The sequence below is a fragment of the Eriocheir sinensis genome, unplaced genomic scaffold (assembly GCF_024679095.1).
Source record: "Eriocheir sinensis breed Jianghai 21 unplaced genomic scaffold, ASM2467909v1 Scaffold20, whole genome shotgun sequence".
In the NCBI taxonomy this organism is placed as follows: Eukaryota; Metazoa; Arthropoda; class Malacostraca; order Decapoda; family Varunidae; genus Eriocheir; species Eriocheir sinensis.
The window spans coordinates 1425095-1443837 of NW_026111406.1; positions in this window are offsets into that span (position 1 = coordinate 1425095).

Consider the following 18743-nt stretch of genomic DNA (forward strand, 5'->3'; position numbering starts at 1 on the left):
GACAGTTCGGATTATAGATGTGTAGAGTTGGCCCAAGTCTCTGTCATGGCTACCACATCTGGTTTCTCTGTTGCAGAATACGCCCTAATTTCGTCCTTTTTGGGTATTAAACTACGTGCATTTGTGTACATGATAGAAATGTGACCCCTGTTTTTGCCTTGACGAGTTGTACCAGTTCGCTTGTCGGAGGCGTTGTTAGTTCCACAGTTTCTTGTGAGTCGCATCGACGCTACGGGTTGGTTGATCAAGGGCTGCATTTGCCCCGTCCTCGCCCGCCGTTTTTTGAAAAGGCTTTTCGAAAATCTTTTCACTGCCTCGTCCAGAAGCTTCCCAAAACGCGCCGAACCAACCTCATTCAGGTGTAGTCCATCGTTCCAAAACAAGTCTGGGCGCTCAAAGAAGTGGTGGAGGAGGAGGAGTAGGAGAAGGAGGAGGAGGAGGAGGAGGAGGAGGAGGAGGAGGATCGTGTGTAGAGGAGGAGGGAAAGAATGGGGTTCCTTCATGTCCTACATCGTGTAGGACGTCGCAGGATATCCACAAGGAGGCTTCTGTTTATTGCTTCCTCAACTCTCTCTCTCTCTCTCTCTCTCTCTCTCTCTCTCTCTCTCTCTCTCTCTCTCTCTCTCTCTCCCCGTCGAAGGGGAATCACCTTGTCGTGGTGGCTTGCCTATCTCGATAGGGCTCGATGTCCTCTGGCCTCGTGGACCAAGTGCTCCCCCCTCATCACCGGTAAAGGAGGCCTACTGGTGATGTTGCCTGCGCCAGCCCTTTTACCACCTAGGACATGGCTATTGCCTCCCCACGTGTTTGCCGTGCGTGGCGCCCTGTATACTCCCCGTGCCATCTCATCTGTGAGTTGAGTCGACCGCGGGGCAGGGTGAAGTTCCCCTCGGTCGGCAACACGCTCTTTTGGCAGAGGTGGGCAAGTGCGGTACTTAGTGCGGGAGGTGGGCAAGTGCGGTACTTAATGCGGTACTACCGCACTACCGCAAACTTTCTTAAAATACCGCACTACCACGGACCGCACTAAACAATCCTGCGGTGCATTTTGCGGCAATGAGAAAACTATCGAAGACATTTGCAGCGCGGCATGCTCACATTTTTTTTTTTTTTTTTTTTTTTTGCTGTGAATCGGACTCAATCAGTCAATCGGTTTCATTCATCAGAATCAGTGATTCAGTCATTCTGACTTTTCAGTTATTGTTCAAAATTATATACTAAATGAATAACTCCGAGTAAATTTGTTCGTCACTCAACCGAAGGCGGCGCGCCATGACTGCCTCAGACGATGACTGCACATGGCAGTGTACAACCGTACAAGCAAGCACTAACATGATCGCCGCTCAGTCTCATGTCCTGTACATTTTTTTTTCTTTAATGCATAACATAGACCATGGTACACACTATATCTGTTTTTTTTTTTTAACTACACTGTAACTTCTCTATTTTATCATGCTCTCTCTCTCTCTCTCTCTCTCTCTCTCTCTCTCTCTCTCTCTCTCTCTCTCTCTCTCTCTCTCTTTTCAATGTTTGATTATAATAATAATAATAATAATAATAATAATAATAATAATTATAATAATGATTTATCATAATTTACACACACACACACACACACACACACACACATTATTATTATTATTATTACACACACACACACACATAATAATAATAATAATAATTATTATTATTATTATTATTATTATTATTATTATTATTATTATTATTATTATAATTATCTCATCGTTGAAATTTCCACGTGGTTTCTTTGCTGATGCCTGAGACGCCAGGGCTCAGAGCTTTCCCACGGTCTCGCTATTACCAGTTGCAGTTGATGTGTTTTGTCTTAATATGTTGGACAGTTTGTATAATGTTTCATTGTTCTCGTCATGACTTTCCTATATTAGTAATCTTTCGTTTTCGCTCAAACGCCGGAGAATTCCTCCCCTTCCCCTTCACTCCCCCATATCCTCCCTACCATTCCTCCCTGGCTAGTGCTACTGCAGCTGTCGCACCACCCTTCCTTCCTTCCTTCCTTCCCACTTCCTCCTCTTTCACATGACGCTGATCTCCTCCTTCCCCTTCCCTGTCCCCTCCCTCCTCCCTCGGAAAGTTGCATTATCTTCCCTTCCCCTCCTTCCCTTCCCGTCCTCTACAGTCTACTCCCCTGTCCACCCCCTTCCTCCTCCCTTACCTCCCTCTCTCCCTCCCCCAGTCCTCCTTTATTTTTATTTTTTTGTATCTCACAAGTTATTAGTTAGTCAATGGATAGCCAGGATAGGCACTGAATTTTTTTTTTTTTATATTACCGCAACCGCATCACTCCGGAAGAAGTACCGCACTACCGCAACCGCACTACTGATTTTTCAGTACCGCGCCCATTTATGTCTTTTGGTGGGAGGGTTGGGGTAAGACGTGAGGTTAAGTGTGGCCCCACTGAATCAATCGGCTGGGCATGCGCTGGCTACGGCCAGGCGATGGCTAGGGTCAACCGGTCACTGCCGGGTGGGCGGTCGCAACGTTCCCGCGGCCGCCGTTAAACGCCTATCAATGGTTTCGTATACTTCTCCATTACCCCTGGGGCTGTTGGGTGCGGTCTGGCCCCAACATCCAGCCTCCTCTTGTTGGGCTCCGTGGTGGGTGTGGGTGTGGGGAGTGAAACGAACCCCCTGTGTATGGGTAAGCTATCCCTGCCTCGGCCTGCCTCTCTCCCTGACGTCCGCCTGTCTCCGGAAACTCCCACACGGCCCTTCTCATTGCCACCTTGGAGCCCTTCACGGTCCTGTTGGTGCTTCTGGGAAGTCCCCACCCCTTAAAGGGTCGACCCAAGACAAGTTTGTGCGACGAAAAATCAGCAACTTTCCTTATCTCTGTATCTCTTCCTTCCTTCCTTGTTTCAGTCCGCTCCCCTCCCATAAACTTCCCTTCCCTTTCCTTCTCTTCTTTCTATTTCTTAACCTTCATTCTTTCATCTCTCCATCTCTTTCCCTCCCATAATTTCCTGACTCTTTCTCCTCCCCTTCTTTCCCCTCCCCCCCCCCTCCTCCACTTCCCTTTACTTCTCTTCTCTATTTCGTAACCTTCATTACTTCTTCTCGTCTTCTATCTCTCTCCCACCCTTTCTTGACTCATTATCTTCCCTTTTCCTTCCCTCCCCTTCCCTTCCCATATCTTCCTTCTTTCTCAATCTTCACCCCTCATTATAACCTCTCCCTCCCTCCTCTTCCCACCCTGCCTCCCACGCAAATCTTCCACCCCTCTTTCCTCCCCTCCCCTTTTCACCCCTTCCTTCTCTCCCCTCTTCCCGTCTCACGCCCACTTCCCCTCTCACGCCCACTTCCCCATGTAAATCCTCCTCGGCACAAAAAGGGAAAATATATACTATAGGAATCACTGGCATAAAAAAAAATAACGCAAAATAGAAATGGAAAGAAATTAAAAAAAATAAAAATGGATAGGATAGCAAAGTAAAATAAATAACGGAAAACAAAAAGAAACAAAAAAAAAGGAAAATAAATGCTGAAGAAATCGTTGTGATGGAAAAAAATAGAAAAAAAACATGGAAATAATAAAATATCGAGGACAAAACAGGAAATGGAAAAGAGAATAAACTTCAGAAAAGACATAAAATATAAAGAAAAAATGGATATAATCTGAAAAACATATATGAAGTAAAGACGATAACAGATAGACATAGAGGGTGACAAACAAACAGATAAATATATAAAGAATAAATAGAAGAATGGTAGATAAAGACAAAGAAACATAAAATACGAACAAGAATAAGTCAGTCGGAAGGGAATAAATAAAAGTAAGAGAAACACTGGAAAAAGAGGGAAGAGGAGAAAGAGAAACATAATACATAAAGAGGAGAGGAAAGAGAGAAAAGGGGAGGAGAAACATAAGACGGATGGAAAAGAAGGGAAGGAGAGAAAAATAGAGAGAAAGAAACAAGAAACAGGGAGAGAGGAAAGGAGAGAGAAGAGGGTAAAGAAAACACTACAAAGAGAAAAAAAAAGAGAAAAGGAGATAAAGATATACACGAGAATTAAATAGAAGAGAGGAAAGAGAAAAAGAGAGAGATACAAGTCCGAAGGAGAGGAAAAAAGAGATAGAAAGCGAAAGAACAAGAGAGAAAGAGGGGAAAGAAAAGAGAAAGAGAGAAAAAAACAGAGGGGAAAGTAAAGAGAAAGAAAAAACAAAGAAAGGAAAGATAAAACAGGAAACACGAAACAGGAGAGGAAAGGAAAGACAATGAAAAATAAAAGAGAGAAAGAGAACAGAAAATTAAATAGAAGCTTCACTAACAGAAAAATAAGATAACTGACGCAGAAAACAAACGAACAAACAAAGAAGACAAATGATTATGAAAATAAAGAAAAAGAATAAAGAGAAGATGGAGGGGTGGAAACTACGATACATGTAAGTAGAAAAATAAAGGAAAGAAAAAAAATAGAAACGATGTAAAAAAAATATATATACGATTGACGAGGATGAAAGCAAAGAAACGAAAAAAAATGTAACATCTGAGAATTTTTTTTTATCAATTTATTACGCTTATAAAGCGACAAACTTAGTACAGGTATTATATATATATATATATATATATATATATATATATATATATATATATATATATATATATATATATATATATATATATATATATATATATATATATATATATATATATATATATATATATATATATATATATATATATATATATATATATTCATGGTACTCGTGACACGCAGGACACGCTCACGAACAGTGAAGCTGTACTTAAAGATTGGAATGTACATGAGCATTCTAAGGTAAATTTCAGCACCCACCAAAGTGTGGGTGTTGCACTTAGACAGTGTCTAAATTATTGTCAGCTAAGAGGAACTGACGGACATGTATCAAGTCTTGGTCCCGGGGCAACAAGGCTTTCACTGAAGGACACTCAAGGCAGTAGTGGTGGAAGCTGTTGGCGTTGGGACGGTCACACAGCTTACAGTTGGAGTGGTGGGGAACGTCCCCCGCCTTGGAGACCTGTCACAGCGGTCTGTATCCCAGTCGAAGCCGGGCAGTCACAATATTATGTCTGTGGACCATGAGTCCGTGTCGGCGATACCTCGGGTGAAGTAAACGTTAGTGGTCATAATGTTGAATGGATACACTCTGACCGCGTTCAGCATCCATGCGGTGGAGAGTGGGGAGGAGAGCGGCAGAGTGTATGGTCTGCTTGAGGTAGAGGAGGGAAGGTGTGGCATCGTCAGGCAATGGCAGTTCGCAAGGACAACAGGCCAATTTTTGGGTCATTTGGTCCCCAAAACCCATATGGACGGAGCCGATGAAGCTATCGGGTTCGAAAATCATAAAAAATGTCAATGAAAATGTCATGTCTTGAGAACCATTGCACCTAGAGACTTGAAATTTGGCTCAAAATTTTCTTAGACTCCAAGTTTATATTCATCTTCTATAGTAACAATAAGCCTATCATGCGTTTTTAAGAGTAATTGACAAAAAAAAAACTAATTTCAGTACATACGAACAATTCAAACAAAGAAAATCTGTTTTTTTTTTTTTTTTTTTTTTTTATATCTCAGGAACATCATTTGAGGTATAATCATCACATGTAAAGAATGACGTGGTTATAATGAACTAGTTATAAGCAACAGAGTAGGTTTCTAAATTATATGTCAAAAGCACATATACACTTTATACATGTTCTTGTGCATTCGAAGTGATCAGAGAAACAACTAGTGGAACAATAATAATGTCAGTATTGTTCAGAAGATACAGCTATATGCCAGAGTTTTCATTCACAGTTGCTCAGCAGCAGCTGTTATTGTAGCAACAGCAGTATCAAAATCCTGCCAAGTCACACTTGCATTGGTTGACACTTTATTCAGATACACTTTGAGGTTTGTTGCCAGCTTTTGTAATGGAAGTGTCGGGACTTTTCTTTGAGTCTGAACAGTTCACTTGTTCGTGGGAGAGACAGTGTTGTATTCCGAGCATACCTAACCTCTGTGTAAAGTCTGTCCTGCTTTTCTTTGTTACTTGGCTTATTTTTCTTCAAGTAATCATCAACCTGCTTTGCTCTGGTGAATGGGCCACCTGAGGACACTAACTTGTCAAGATCAGAAAGCTTTCTTTTCTCACAGGACACCTTTGCTTCTTCCTTACTTGTAATGCCAACCCTCTCCAAGTTTGCTTGGGCCTCTGCTCATTCCATTACAAGTTTGTTAGCCTTTTTAGCTTTTTTGCCATAGTCTTTGAACACTCTCCCTTCGCTGAAATCTCCATCCTAGGAGATTTCAATGTTCACCACCAGCTTTGGCTTTCATCCTCTTTCACTGACCATCCTGGTGAACAAGCCTACAACTTTGCTATCCTCAACGACCTAGAGCAGTTGGTCCAGCACCCTACACGTATTCCCGACCGTCTTGGAGATCGGCCCAACATTCTAGACCTCTTCCTTACCTCTAACCCTTCTGCTTATTCTGTCAAACTGTTCTCTCCGTTGGGCTCCTCCGATCACAATCTTATTTCTGCATCCTGTCCTATCGCTCCAGTACACCCTCTGGACCCACCGAAGAGGCGATGCTTCTGGCATTTTGCTTCAGCTCGGTGGGACGACCTGAGGATGTACTTTTCCGATTTCCCGTGGAATAATTATTGCTTCCAGGGTAGAGACCCCTCTGTGTGTGTTCAGCGCATCACAGAGGTGATTGTCTCTGGAATGGAGGCATACATTCCTCGTTCTTTCTCTACTCCTCACGCTAAAAAGCCTTGGTTTAATCACGCTTGTTCTCGTGCTGTCAATGATAGAGAGGTAGCTCACGAAAGGTACCAGAGCCTTCAAACTAATGCTAATTATGAACTTTACATTTCTGCCCGAAATCGTGTCAAATCTATTCTCCGACTAACCAAAAATTCTTTCATTAATAGAAAATGTCAAAACCTTGCTTTCTCTAACTCTTCCCGTGACTTCTGGCATCTAGCCAAAAACATCTCCTCCAACTTCACTTCTTCATCTTTCCCTCCACTCCTCAGTCCTGACGGCAGCACTGCCGTCTCATCTCTCTCTAAGGCTGAACTCTTCTCTCAAACTTTTTCTAAAAACTCCACTCTGGACGATTCTGGGCATATTCCTCCTACTCATCCCCCCCTCTGACTCCCTTATGCCTGTTATAAAGATTCTTCAAAATGATGTTTTCTATGCCCTCTCTGGCCTCAATCCTCAGAAGGCTTATGGACCTGATGGAGTGCCTCCTATTGTCCTTAAAAACTGTGCCTCCGTGCTGTCACCCTGCCTGGTCAAACTCTTTCGCCTCTGCCTGTCAACATCTACCTTTCCTTCTTGCTGGAAGTATGCCTTCATACAGCCTGTAACTAAGAAGGGTGACCGCTCCAATCCCTCAAACTACCGTCCTATTGCTTTACTTTCTTTTCTATCTAAAGCTTTTGAATCAATCCTTAACCGGAAGATTCAAAAGCACCTTTCCACTTCTGACCTTCTATCTGATCGCCAGTATGGGTTCCGCAAGGGGTGTTCTACTGGTGATCTAGCCTTCTTAACTGACTCTTGGTCATCCTCTCTTAGCCGTTTCGGTGAAACTTTTGCTATTGCGCTGGACATATCAAAAGCTTTTGATAGGGTCTGGCACAAATCTTTGCTTTCTAAACTACCCTCCTACGGTTTCTATCCTTCTCTCTGTACCTTTATCTCCAGTTTCCTTTCTGACCGTTCTATGTCTGCCGTGGTAGACGGTTACTGTTCTTCCCCTAAATCTATTAACAGTGGTGTCCCACAGGGTTCTGTCCTATCTCCCACTCTTTTTCTGTTGTTCATTGATGATCTTCTTTCCAAAACGAACTGTCCTATCCATTCCTACGCCGATGATTCCACTCTGCATTATTCAACTTCTTTTAATAGAAGACCCACCCTTCAGGAACTTAACGACTCAAGGCTGGAGGCTGCAGAACGCTTAGCCTCAGACCTTACTATTATTTCCGATTGGGGCAAGAAGAACCTGGTGTCTTTCAACGCCTCAAAAACACAGTTTCTCCACCTATCCACTCGACACAATCTTCCAAACAACTATCCCCTACTCTTTGACAACACCCAGCTATCACCTTCCTCAACACTAAACATCCTCGGTCTATCCTTAACTCAAAATCTCAACTGGAGACTTCATATCTCATCTCTTACTAAATCAGCTTCCTCGAGGCTGGGCGTTCTGTACCGCCTCCGCCAGTTCTTCTCCCCTGCACAGTTGCTGTCCATATACAGGGGCCTTGTCCGCCCTCGTATGGAGTATGCATCTCATGTGTGGGGGGGCTCCACTCACACAGCTCTTCTGGACAGAGTGGAGGCTAAGGCTCTTCGTCTCATCAGCTCTCCTCCTCATACTGATAGTCTTCTACCTCTTAAATTCCGCCGCAATGTTGCCTCTCTTTCTATCTTCTATCGATATTTCCACGCTGACTGCTCTTCTGAACTTGCTAACTGCATGCCTCTCCCCCTCCCGCGGCCCCGCTGCACTCGACTTTCTACTCATGCTCATCCCTATACTGTCCAAACCCCTTATGCAAGAGTTAACCAGCATCTTCACTCTTTCATCCCTCACGCTGGTAAACTCTGGAACAATCTTCCTTCATCTGTATTTCCTCCTGCCTACGACTTGAATTCTTTCAAGAGGAGGGTATCAGGACACCTCTCCTCCCGAAACTGACCTATCTTTCGGCCACCTCTTTGGATTCTTTTTAGGAGCAGCGAGTAGCGGGCTTTTTTTTATTAATGTTTACTTTTTTTGTGCCCTTGAACTGTCTCCTTTGCTGTAAAAAAAAAAAAGAAAAAAAAAGTTCAATCAGATCCACTGATTTGGCCTTAAGATGAGCTGTTTGGCTCCCCGACGTTGTAGCTCATAGTTGATACTGCCAACTGATCTCTCAGCATCAATGTTGTTGATTGGGGCTTTGTTCAGCAATGCCATGTCATGCTGAGTCACAAGAGTGCCACTCTCTGGGTCAAAATCCCCAAAACCAAATACATTGCCTCTTTGCTGACAGAAGCCTGCAGCCAGTGATGGAAGGATAACAGTCAAAATCTGCAGAGCTTTTTCGTTGCATTCAGTGATGCTACTTGACAATGATGAGAGAATGTTGTTTTCCCATTTACAGGAATCAAATCTTCGCTTATCCACAAAATTGAAAGCAGGCTTTGTCAAGTCCAGCAATGCAGTGGGATTGCTCTGAGTGAGATCCTGATAAAGTTGTTGCATCGCCGTAATCAAATGCTCATAGTCTACGGGATCAAAGTATGTGATGGACAGATATGGTTCGATCAGGTGGACACCAAGCACAGCTGCACATACTAGAAATACACTGATAAACTCCACATCCAGAAAAGCTCTTACAATGTATGCAAGAGTGTTGGTGATTGTGTCATACTTTTCCAGGAATTCTCGTAGGTCTGCCTCATGGTGTAGTGTTACTGCACACAAATAAACAAATCTGTTGAACCTTTCCTTCTTTAGAGAGACAGCAAGATTCTTTCGGGGTTCAATATGGACATCAAATTCAGTGGCTTTGTTCCATGCTTTGTGATCAAAGTCATGTGATATAAGATGAGTGGCACAGTCAATGAACTGTTCTGTGACAGAATCATGAGATGTGGTGGCATTTACAAGGCAAGTTAAATAAATCTTATCAGGGCCAATTTCTTTCTCAATATTGCTGAATAGGTCCACCATTTTCCTGTTAAACATCAGAGCAGGGTGAGTGTGACACAGCAAATGAATTGGAATATGGTATGTTCCCAGCTCCATTGCCACTTGCTCATCCACTTCAAAATTATGGGCTGTTGCATCGGTTTCCTGAAAAGTTAGTTTCTTGAAAATCTCAGTGGCATCAACATCACCACACACTGCCAGTATGTTCAATATTGTCAATTTCAGTTTTGCAAGATTTGTTAGACTTTCACTGGCAATGGGCAAAGTTGGGAATGGTCTATATTTACCATTAATGGTGATGCCTTGTACTGAGTATCCACCTGCTCCTTGTTTCTTCGAACCATCACTGTGGTATGTAATCACAACATCTTTCGATTCCATCATTTCATCTACAATACAAGCCAGAGCCAAGGCACTGATTGCCTTGCCTGATTCACGAATGTTTTTCACATGAGGAGCATTATCAAGATTTATGGAATCCTCTTCATCATGGTAATGGTATTTCCATTTTCTTCCAAACATTCCATTTGCCACCTCTGTGACTGCTGCTGTGGGTTGATTTGCTGAACAGTGATATTTACTTTTCAGCTTGTCTATCACCTTGTAAAATTCTGGTCTAACTTTCCTCACACTATCTCTAATGTGGCAGAATTCTTGTGGCATGTTATCAGATGTTGAGGTGGATGGTTTTTCAAAGCCAATGGACACTCGCCGGCTGAGTTCCATTTCCTCCACCTGAAGTTGATAGGCAGGTTCTTCAACATCACTTTCAGTATCATCATCTATGCTAAGATTTATTTCATCCCAAGGGAGATCTTTTTGTGATTCCTCATCTTTCTGCTTGGGTGCCAGTTGGCGCATCACACGTTCTTCTACTTTCAAATGATGTTGTCTTGACTTCTGCCATTGACGATCAACGAAGTCTTCACAGAACATCTTTCTTGTGGTTCTCATGTCCTTGAGGAAGTCCCACTCCATCTGACTCATGGCAACACCTTGAATTTCTTATTGTTTTTGCTCTGGCCCCTTCATTTTCACAGAATATGTCAAACAGTTTCAGCATATCTTCATTATATATTTTCATTCTGGCTTTCCATGATTCTGTCTGCCTTGCTTTTCACTGTTGAGTATTGCTCTTGAACTCTGAGTATAGTTAGACAACACGCTTAGCAACATTCAATTGGGTAATGGTGTAGACATTGCAGTACTCCCAATGTTGTACCAGGATGAAAGCAAGAAGGTTAGTACCATCTTGAACTGTCCGTTGCTGTTTCCCTGCTCGGTCCTTTCGCATGAGGTACACCATGCACTCAACAACATTATTCTTGGAAGGAAGCACACCAAGTGGCAAGTTGAAACTCTCAGAATAAACAGTTCCACACAGTGTCTTCCGGGTTTTCGTGCGGGTGTATTTGGCAGCCATTATACTTCAAATTTCAGCAATCTGAAAATATAAGAAATAAGAATGAAATATTGGCCACATCAGTTATGATCATTTTCAGGATACTGTCATAAAAATGATGGAAATTTTTTTTTTTTGCAATAACTTTGAAAATATTGTACTTAGGCTTATATGTTACAGTAAAATCTTCAAAACAATAAATTTGTAAATTTCCTAGAATTTTCAGGAAATTTAAAAAGTGACTGTTTCAATCAGTAAGTTTACAAAGTTACTAAAAAATTTAGGAAATTTACAAATTTACTGGACCATCAACTATAATTGGTAAATTTGTCAAATCATAATCGATGAATCAGTAAACTGCTTCAAACTGTTTCAAAGCAGCTGATTTCACCAACTGAAAAAAACAACAGAGTTTAGTACATCTGGGAACTGTCAGGCAGAGCAAAGCTGTTGATAGAGTCAAGATGGCAACCCCAAGCAGTATTGAAGATCGTTTCAAAGAGGAACTTCTGAAGATCAAAAATGCAGGAAAATGCTACAGCTTTTTTTAACAAGGAGGAATACTCAAAACTGCTTGAAGAAGTGAAAAATGCAGCTGTGTCGCAAGCGTCCAAAAGTCAACATGATTACCATATCCTGAGGAAGTAAGTAACATAACATTTTTTTTAATGTCTGATTATCGATCCAGTGCTCTCTCTCTCTCTCTCTCTCTCTCTCTCTCTCTCTCTCTCTCTCTCTCTCTCTCTCTCTGTCGGGTGTGAAGCAGGTCAACTTAACTTAACAGTAACTTCCCTTAATGTGTCTTAAACATTAATTACAGCGTACAGTAGGGGTTTTGGAGTTTTGGCCAGCACTAAGGATGGTCCATGGCAAGCCAAGATACCCCCAAATTTTCAGTACGTTGTTATAAGCGTAGCAATATGGTGAATTAGGTTACAGTATACAGCTCACCATTAACAGATATGAAAGCGTGGGTACGGAAGTGGGCAAGGACTCAAGCCAGGGACTGTTGTTGTTGCCTTTTCACAACTCAACCTCAATAGCGATAGTGTTGGCAGTAGTGGAGGATAGTAGTGGTAGTGGAGGATAGTACTGGTTGTTCAGTTTTCATGGTTGTTTGGTTGTTGGTTGTTTGGTTGTTGTTGGTCTCTCTTTCTCTCTCTGTCTCTCTCTCTCTCTCTCTCTCTCTCTCTCTCTCTCTCTCTCTCTCTCTCTCTCTCTCTCTCTCTCTCTCTCTCTCTCTCTCTCTCTCTCTCTCTCTCTCGTGTGTGTGCATGTGCGTGCGTACGTGTATGTGTGTGTGTGTGTGTGCGTGTGTGTGTGTGGAATGCATGCCTACCTATTTCTTTATCTCTGTGTTTATGGTGCAATTAAAATAACGGTGCACTTTTGTTTCATGTTGTTTCAGGTATGAAGTTCTGAGGGGTGGGCAAGTCGAAAAGCTTATCAAGAAAAGAGACCATGTGGAAGAACCCCCACTGTACTACGTGCCAATCGAAGAAATGTTTGACATCGTCAGAAGTTCACACATCGCTACCGGGCATGGAGGTCGGGACCGGATGCTGAAGGAAGTAAAGAAGAAATATGCAAACATCAGTGTACAAACCATTGAACTATTCAAGTCACTTTGCACTCAGTGCCAGAAAAAGAGAGTTAGGCCCAAAACGACAGGCGTCGTCGTTCGCCCCATTCTGACCAAAGACTTTGCCTGTCGTGGTCAGGTCGATTTAGTCGACATGCAGTCGCTGAGTTACAATGGGTACAGGTGGATCATGGTCTACCAGGATCACCTTACCAAATTTTGTGTGTTGCGTGCCATCAAAAGCAAACGCCCAATAAAAGTCGCTAACCAGCTTTTGGACATTTTTCTTTTGTTTGGAGCTCCTGCCATTTTGCAAAGCGATAATGGAACAGAGTTCACAGCAAATGTAATTTGTGAACTGAAGGAGTTTTGGCCAGCACTAAGGATGGTCCATGGCAAGCCAAGATACCCCCAAAGTCAAGTGTCCGTCGATCGAGCAAATGGGGACATCAAGGACATGTTAGTGACCTGGCTCGCTGATAACAACAGTCAAGACTGGGTCGCTGGAATCAAGTTTGTTCAGTTCCAGAAAAACTCATCCCACCATGCTGGAATAAAACGGTCACCATACTCAGCCCTTTTTGGGAATGAGGCTCGAGTGGGACTTACAACATCCTCACTGCCACGAGAAATCCTGGACAACTTGGAATCTGAACACGATCTGGCCAGACTTGATTTGGCATCAGCTAAATCTCTTGCCCCTTCGACTGACACTGGCCTCACTTCAGTTGAACCCGCCCCTACTACCTCGTCTTCGGCTGAACCCGCCCCTACTGCCTCCTCTTCGGCTGAACCCGCCCTTACTGTCTCCTCTTCGGCTGAAACTGGTCCCTCTTCAACTGACACCGCCTTTACTTCATCTGAATCAGCTCCTCCTTCTGCGACAGAAACTGACAACGATCTGACTGTGCATGTTGAGAGCATAAAAATAGCTCGGAAAGCGGTGTGTTCAGGCCAGCTATCTCAAGCAGAGAGAATGGTGAAAAGAAGTAAAGTCGATTTCAAACGTGGTGAAGTGGGAGACAATGTGGCAGTTCCTGTGCCCTTGGTGAACCGTGGCAGAGGTGATGCTAGGAACATTCTAGGTGTTATTTTGAATAGGGACATTTCCACAGACACATACACTATTGGGGTGAAAGCTGGTGTGCTAAGAGGGAGCTATTCCCGAAATCAGTTTGATTTATGCCCTCAACGACTGTTGAACATTGAGGCTATCTGTCTTGACAAAGTAATTTCTTTGCGTTCCGCCATCATAGCAGAGTCAGCATCAGGCGGGCAAGGTTTCACAAAATGTAACTGTGCGCGTGAAGATAAATATGGGCACTAGGAACATTTTGAGCCTAATTACAACTCTGTAGCACTAATAGTTATGGAGATATGGCAATTTTTGATAATTTTACGACCCGCGCGGTACTTTAAATTTTCAACGCTCCGTCCATATGGGTTTTTGGAAGCTATAAACAAACCGATGGTGTCCCATTGCCTAAATGTATAGAGATAACATAATTCTGTGCAAAGATATAAACATTAGAATTACCCCCCCCCTACTTTAAAATGCCTGTTATAGTAGTTGTAATTATATCAGTGTATTATTATAATCATTACATATTACCATGGATTAGGACTGCAGGTATAGTGGAAAAAAACAACTTCAGAGAGAGATCACGCCATCTTTGTAGGAATGTCATCCGTCAGTGTTTATCGTCCGTTCGTTCTCAGTATGTATACAAAGCATTTCATCAAGCTTAGGGGTCACCTTGACGTACGTGACCAATTGTAACTTCATTATTTTCCAACCTCAAATTCGGCACTCCTTCCTGAGAGCTTGAGCGATACAGACCTATTGTCTCGGCTCTCTCTCCAACGCTCGCTGTACTTTTAGGTTAAGAATACATTTCACCTAAGGCAGCAAGTGTTTCTCTCACGCCCACCGCTCCTCGCAACCAAGCCTTACACCGTTACATTATTGGTGGCAGCCGGTGTCCCAACGTGCCATAGCCATCGCTACCTTTTCGGTTCTACAGCTACAAGCCACAAGAACTCACCGAAAAATCCGGGGACAGGCGTAGAAGGAAGGAGTCACGAGCAAGCCGGCAACAGGCCTCCGCGGCCGACGACGGGGGGCCACAGCTACGGGCCGCCCCGCCCGCTACAAACCAACACACAGCTGCAAGCTATCTACAGGCCAACTCCATTCATCGGGCTACGAGCTCACTGCAAGCCACCAGTTCCGCAGCAGAAGGAGTCACACCCTCGGGTCCCCGCCAACGGAGGCCACACCCACGAACCGCCCCTAAAAGCTACAAGCAACACGGCCGCGGCACAACTATCTCTCACCTAACTCTACCAACTATGTAAAATTCTTTGACTATTTGAATTCTAAAGTGGAGCACATCTTGACCCACTCTCCCTTCGCTGAAATCTCCATCCTAGGAGATTTCAATGTTCACCACCAGCTTTGGCTTTCATCCTCTTTCACTGACCATCCTGGTGAACAAGCCTACAACTTTGCTATCCTCAACGACCTAGAGCAGTTGGTCCAGCACCCTACACGTATTCCCGACCGTCTTGGAGACCGGCCCAACATTCTAGACCTCTTCCTTACCTCAAACCCTTCTGCTTATTCTGTCAAACTGTTCTCTCCATTGGGCTCCTCCGATCACAATCTTATTTCTGCATCCTGTCCTATCGCTCCTGTACACCCTCTGGACCCACCGAAGAGGCGATGCTTCTGGCATTTTGCTTCAGCTCGGTGGGACGACCTGAGGATGTACTTTTCCGATTTCCCGTGGAATGATTATTGCTTCCAGGATAGAGACCCCTCTGTGTGTGCTCAGCGCATCACAGAGGTGATTGTCTCTGAAATGGAGGCATACATTCCTCGTTCTTTCTTTACTCCTCACGCTAAAAGGCCTTGGTTTAATTACACTTGTTCTCGTGCTGTCAATGATAGAGAGGCAGCTCACAAAAAGGTACCAGAGCCTTCAAACTAATGATAATTATGAACTTTACATTTCTGGCCGAGATCGTGCCAGATCTATTCTCCGGCTAACCAAAAATTCTTTCATTAATAGAAAATGCCAAAACCTTGCTTTCTCTAACTCTTCCCGTGACTTCTGGCATCTAGCCAAAAACATCTCCTCCAACTTCACTTCTTCATCTTTCCCTCCACTCCTCAGTCCTGACGGCAACACTGCCGTCTAATCTATCTCTAAGGCTGAACTCTTCTCTCAAACTTTTTTTCTAAAAACTCCACACTGGACGATTCTGGGCATATTCCTCCTACTCATCCCCCCTCTGACTCCTTTATGCCTGTTATAAAGATTCTTCAAAATTATGTTTTCTATGCCCTCTCAAGCCTCAATCCTCAGAATGCTTATGGACCTAATGGAGTGCCTCCTATTGTCCTTAAAAACTGTGCCTCCGTGCTGTCACCATGCCTGGTCAAACTCTTTCGCCTCTGCCTGTCAACATCTACCTTTCCTTCTTGCTGGAAGTATGCCTTCATACAGCCTGTGCCTAAGAAGGGTGACCGCTCCAATCCCTCAAACTACCGTCCTATAGCTTTACTTTCTTGTCTATCTAAAGCTTTTGAATCAATCCTTAACCGGAAGATTGAAAAGCACCTTTCCACTTCTGACCTTCTATCTGATCGCGAGTATGGGTTCCGCAAGGGGCGTTCTACTGGTGATCTCCTAGCCTTCTTAACTGACTCTTGGTCATCCTCTCTTAGCCGTTTCGGTGAAACCTTTGCTATTGCGCTGGACATATCTAAAGCTTTTGATAGGGTCTGGCACAAATCTTTGCTTTCCAAACTACCCTCCTACGGTTTCTATCCTTCTCTCTGTACCTTTATCTCCAGTTTCCTTTCTGACCGTTCTATTTCTGCCGTGGTAGACGGTCACTGTTCTCCCCCTAAATATATTAACAGTGGTGTCCCAGAGGGTTCTGTCCTATCTCCCACTCTTTTTCTGTTGTTCATTGATGATCTTCTTTCCAATACGAACTGTCCTATCCATTCCTACGCCGATGATTCCACTCTGCATTACTCAACTTCTTTTAATAGAAGACCCAACCTACAGGAACTTAACGACTCAAGGCTGGTGGCTGCAGAACGCTTAGCCTCAGACCTTACTATTATTTCCGATTGGGGCAAGAAGAACCTGGTGTCCTTCAACGCCTCAAAAACACAGTTTCTCCACCTATCCACTCGACACAATCTTCCAAACAACTATCCCCTATTCTTTGACAACACCCAGCTATCACCCTCCTCAACACTAAACATCCTCGGTCTATCCTTAACTCAAAATCTCAACTGGAAACTTCATATCTCATCTCTTACTAAATCAGCTTCCTCGAGGCTGGGCGTTCTGTACCGCCTCCGCCAGTTCTTCTCCCCTGCACAGTTGCTGTCCATATACAGGGGCCTTGTCCACCCTCGTATGGAGTATGCATCTCATGTGTGGGGGGGCTCCACTCACACAGCTCTTCTGGACAGAGTGGAGGCTAAGGCTCTTCGTCTCATCAGCTCTCCTCCTCATACTGATAGTCTTCTACCTCTTAAATTCCGCCGCAATGTTGCCTCTCTTTCTATCTTCTATCGATATTTCCACGCTGCCTGCTCTTCTGAACTTGCTAACTGCATGCCTCCCCCCTCTCGCGGCCCCGCTGCACTCGACTTTCTACTCATGCTCATCCCTATACTGTTCAAACCCCTTATGCAAGAGTTAACCAGCATCTTCACTCTTTCATCCCTTACGCTGGTAAACTTTGGAACAATCTTCCTTCATCTGTATTTCCTCCTGCCTACGACTTGAACTCTTTCAAGAGGAGGGTATCAGGACATCTCTCCTCCCGTATTTGATCTTGCTTTCGGCCACCTCTTTTGTTTCTTTTTTAGGAGCAGCAAGTAGCGGGCTTTTTTTTTTTTGTGTGTGTGTGTGTGCCCTTGAGCTGCCTCCTTTGTTGGAAAAAAAAAAAAACCGGCAACACTGCCGCTGCCAGGACCGTCGACCACACCTCCTACGGCATCACTCAACCAAGGGCAAGCTCGGACATCTCCCGGTGACTACAAGCAATTACCACTACAGGCGCCTACACAAGGGGTCACATACCCAGGGCGCCAGCGCTGCCCCATACCACACAAAATACAACGAACACCGCAGCCGTCCTACGTCTGGCAAGGAGTTCCTGCAGCCGCCACCGAAATTCGTTCAATCAGCATATCTCCGGCAGCCATTACACGAGGTCCGCCTCCACGCCATCTATCAACAATCAACGCACTCCTGCCGCCAGCCAAGTGCTTCCAACGCGACCCCAGGCTCCAGGCACCTTCAGGGCGACGACATACCTCGCCGCCAGTCCTCAATCAGCTGAATAATCTTGGTATTGTTAATTATCCTGTTTTGTCAGAATGTGCCGAATAAGCTAATTGCAATTTCATACAAGAAGAGGCACGACTCTTTTATTTATGTGTATCTAACACTGTTTGTCGAACATAAATGTACGAATTAAAAATCATACGCGTACGTTATCGATATAATTCCAGTTATCTCTCTTACGCGATCGATTTCCTTTAGTTTAACATACACCGCGTTTTCTTCTCGCCATTCGGGAGAAAACCGCACTTTCAAGGCATACTCACTTATTCCTCCTAACCATATAACCGTTACGTTATTGGCTACATTATTTCATATAACCATAACATTATAACATAACATTATAACCATAACATTTTATTACGTCTAACGGACTACTTGCTAACCATCTCCTTGTTTTTAGGGGTGCTGCGCAAATATTATATTCAGACGCGTAAAAAAAAAATTACAGACATTAAACTATGATAATATATTGTCGCTGAGTTAAGCCAAATTATGAACAAAGACACTCTCGCTAAACTCGGCGACACCTTTAAACAGTTAACACGTCCCTCAGGTGAAGAGGAAGTGGACCACGATACAAACACCGATGAACTTAATAAGGTAAAATTACGTTCAGGCACTCATTACTCATCAATTCCAGAAGGCAGGGA